This window comes from Hylaeus volcanicus, chromosome 6 (genome assembly GCF_026283585.1).
Source record: "Hylaeus volcanicus isolate JK05 chromosome 6, UHH_iyHylVolc1.0_haploid, whole genome shotgun sequence".
NCBI lineage: Eukaryota > Metazoa > Arthropoda > Insecta > Hymenoptera > Colletidae > Hylaeus > Hylaeus volcanicus.
Window position 1 is genome coordinate 26,164,242 of NC_071981.1, and position 4,231 is coordinate 26,168,472.

Sequence of the window (4,231 nt, forward strand, 5' to 3'; positions counted from 1 at the left end):
TTATCGCATCGGCATTATCAACGCGGCATAAAAATATCATGAAATTCTGTTAGAGAGCGGTTTTAAGCGGTTTCCGAAATATCTATTTTCCCGTGTATTCGCTTTATAAATAGACGAGGAACCTGTTTTCGTGCCGTTTTCGTCCGCCTGATCCCTCTATATCCGGATGTCTGTTCTACAAGTACCGCGACGTTTCGACGCGGTCGCGGAAATTTAATTGACCCAGTCGATTTCTGGAAAGGTGAATTCTAAATACCATGCCGAGACGTTGTAGAAGATGATTTCACATGGACGACTCTCGTATACTCGAGTGAAATAAATCAACGTCTTATCGTTTCCATCGACTACTTTCTTTTTTTGTACAAACCTTGGACAGATAACTTTAATCGAACCTTAAAGAAAAAAATATATACGTCGAATCGAGTAACATCCTCCATTTTCCAAGTCGGTTAAAAAATGTACGATTAGCAAAATTTCCATCGAACAAAAAATCTCTAGCGGCTGTTCACTCTCTAGCTCTCCGGCCGCATACGAAGCGATTAATGACATCGCTGAAGAATCGGTGCATCGAGGCTGAAAAGAATGCGATATACCGGCCGAGACGTTGAATAGCGACCTATTCCCGAGGCAGCGAATTGAACATTAATCCGGCTGGGTTGTTTGTTACCAGTTTTATCGCGGTCGATTCTTTCATTACGCCGTGCCCGTGATTCGCTGTCGCTTACGTTGTTGAAAATATCGCTGACAAATTCGTACCGCGTTTCGAGTAGTCGTACCTAGGTAGACTGCATTTGACAAAAAACTACTCTTAAAAGTACTCGGAAGAAAACGGTGAAACGACTAGTCGCTATTACACTCGACGGTTAGCAATTTGTTTGGAAAATGTAACGAATTTAATATATATTTAATATCATTAGTTCGAAAGTAGAATAATCGTACGGCAAGGACCGCCTAAAAACATAGGACAGCAGGTATTTGTAGTACGTACGTTCGTACGTACATCTCTAGACGCCGTTGTAGCCTCGATGTTGAACTAGTCAAGGAAACCTATACATGTATATGACCTCGTCGGTGATTTCCAAACGACGAAACCGGAAGTCACGGCTGCGTTCCGGCCACGCCTTCTTCATCGATTTAGTCCGCCTATTCTTTGCAACGCCAACGATAAGAAAAAACCATTTTTCGTTTACCGGTTTACCGGTGGCCAAATGGTCAGACTAATTCCTTTGCCACTTTGAATCCTATGTGAAAAACGATACATAGCTACGCGCCGTTAAGTTTGCAAACCGCGTCGCGGATATGGTTTAATTTGATGCGGTACAAGGTTTGCGTGCAGCTCGTTGAACGTCCGTATGTAGATACGCCGCGGACGTGCCGCGCCGCCCCGCGCCGCCCCGTGTATGTATCTGCAGGACTGCACGCCACAGCCTATGACAGGTCAGAACCGAATGTGTATCACTGGTAGTGGTATATCAAGGTTACAGATGGCCCATGAGCACGCTACCCAGTGACATCTCTAGGTCACCACCCTCGAATCGTCGAATCGGATCGCTAGGTTACTTTTTAAACGTCTTCCTTTTCTCTTCTACCACTGTTTCTGTCGTGCGAGCTACCATGAAAACCCATTTCTACTATTCTTAGCATACCGCTATTATCATCTTTGACATTACGGATATCTATGTATATTTATTCGGACGAACATACGAAAGAAACGATCAGAGTAAACGAACGTTGTTCGATTGGCACTGTAAAGAAACATTGTTAACGATATTTATCTCGATGCGAACGATTAGTTGAGAAAAGATCGCGGTTTGTTTCCGTGTTTTTGATTCGAGAGAGCATGTAGATTTGGAAGCAGTATGTAGTACGTATTATATAATACGTAGAAAGAAGGTTTGGGCAAACACTGCGATGCATGTAAACCGGCAAGCTCCAACTAGCGCGTCGCGGTTGTCGGTCGAGAGTGGGATCGTTGAAAGATTAAAAGTAGGTCGACGATTCCGATAGAGGGTTTGCGAGAGTCTCGAGTGAATTTGCTCAACGTTCGTTTTCTAATCAACGATTAGCGCAATGATAATTTCGAGTCGCGACGGAAATTTTAGTTGCCGTGGCGATATTAGACCTCGAACCTAACGTCTCATTGGCGATGGCGGTAAGTTCGATGTTTGATATTTGATACGAGTCGAGTGGCTTTGTCCCTTCTCCCTCTTTCTCCTCCTCGCACCTCCCGGCCGCTGCTCTCTCTTCGTTTGCTAGAGTATCGAGGAATTTGCACGCAATTTGGCATAGCCAGGAAAAAAGGTAACTCGGCGAGACGAGATGAAATTCTTGGAGCACACTTTTCAACGGAATACACTATACTGGCAAACGAATTAGAAGCGAGAAGCTCGGTTTACAAATTGGAGTTTCCTGATGGCGCGAGTTTCGCGAAAAAATTCAATTTTCCAATTTCGAAGCATCTACGTTGACAATTTACATTTGAGAATCTCTACGTGTCAAGTACTTTGGCGTGGAATCTCGGTTCTTGGAAAAGAAATTGGATCGATATCTGATTAGTTCGTCGAGCGCGAATCAACAAATTTACTAGGCAGATATCTATGTTTAATTAAAAAATTGTTGCGCCGATTTCGAAAAACGCTTTACCATTGGCTGGCAGGCGGTTGGAGGTAAAATTTATTCGCGCTGATAGAAGAAGGTTCGACTAGAAACAGTTTCGTCGATCAAACTGTTTTTTCGTACTCGACGAACCAGAATAATAACTGACATTCTATACCGGCTCCAGGCGAGAACAATGATTCTCGTTACGGGTTACAAGTTTATTTAAAAGCTGGTCAGTTACTCAGCGAAGCAGTATCGTTATCGCGAAGAAGCAGTAGACCGCAAAGCAAGTTGGTCGTGTGTGTCGATGCGTCGATGCGTCGATGATCACTTTTCGTGGCCAACGTTCGCGACAGAATCGTAGCTCGCAGTCACGTCGAAAGATTCCTTAGTTGGACGACTTTGCCTGTAACGGGAGTAGTAAAAAGTGTGGGTTTTTTTGAATAATTAAATTCCATTTTGTCAGATTCCAACGTTTATCTATCTATCCATCCGTATCCCTCTATTTCTCACCACTGTTACTGTGGGATTCGGTGGAACGAAACTTTTTTACCTCATCCTTTGCCGAAAGTAGTTTCAGCTGAAGAAAAGAGTCCACTGGTTGCGCACCCGTAGGGAATTTTTTCCCGTCACTTTTTACGTCGCGCCGACCTCCGTCGCGTCGTCGTTTTGCCAACACGCCGAACAAGAATTTACGATAAAAATTTTTAACAAAGTCTATCCGATTTGTCAATTGCTAACTTTTGGATTGGTTGTTGGAATAATTGTAGAGGAATATCATCGTTCACTCGATACGCAACATTTTTCATATCGGTCTCTCGAGAGTAAGAAGAGTATTTCTCTGGGGGTCTAACAAAAGAATGCAAAAGAACATGTTTCTCGGTAGTTGTATTCCTTCTTTCCTCCCACTTATCTGTATGCAGAAATAGCAAAAGCACGTCAGTCTAAGGAGATTCCGAGGATGATCTGTCGCGATTCCAATTCGTCTCTATTCCCTTAATTTGCCTACAATCCATCGCGAACGTAAAATGGAAGCGACCAAGTAATTATCGAGAGAGCTGCTTCTCTGGCTTTCGGGGAAGAAGTCAGGATGCAAGGCCGGGAGCAAATATCTTGCTGGAGCGCGATCCAAATTCATTATCCACGTTCGCATGAGGCGAGGCGAGGCGAGACGAGACGAGACGAGCCGTGCTGCATCGAAATGAATTCCGAAAGTGGGACGTACGCTTATTAGAAATTCCTGGATTATTCCAGCGTACACGTGTACCCGCTACCGGTATATTTGGACAGCTGAAATCGAGCAGGAACAAAAAGTCGCCAAGAGCCTCCGACCGATGAACCAGTCCGCAGGGTGGTGTGTTTTGTCGTCGTCGTCGTCGTCGTCGTCGTTGTTGTCACGACCGTCGCGTCAGAACAGTTACCGAACAGTCAACGTCAGTCAACCGGCGGATTTTCAGGGAGTCGGTCATTCCGAGATAAAAATCATTTAGCAGCGATTTGTGTTTCCACCGTGAAACCCTCTCGCATCAACAACGACAACTTTCGTGGTTGCATACGTTTTCTCCTTGTCTTGTTCGATAGACGACTATTATTATTATTATTATTATTATTATTATTATTATTATTATTATTA

At 43.9% G+C, this 4,231-nt stretch overlaps 1 protein-coding gene across 1 annotated transcript in view; it reads left to right on the forward strand.

The window, feature by feature from the left end:
* LOC128878787 (acetylcholinesterase-like) overlaps positions 1 to 4,231 on the forward strand; it is a 30,831-nt gene that overhangs the window by 11,036 nt on the left and 15,564 nt on the right. The gene's annotated exons all lie outside the window — the stretch shown is intronic.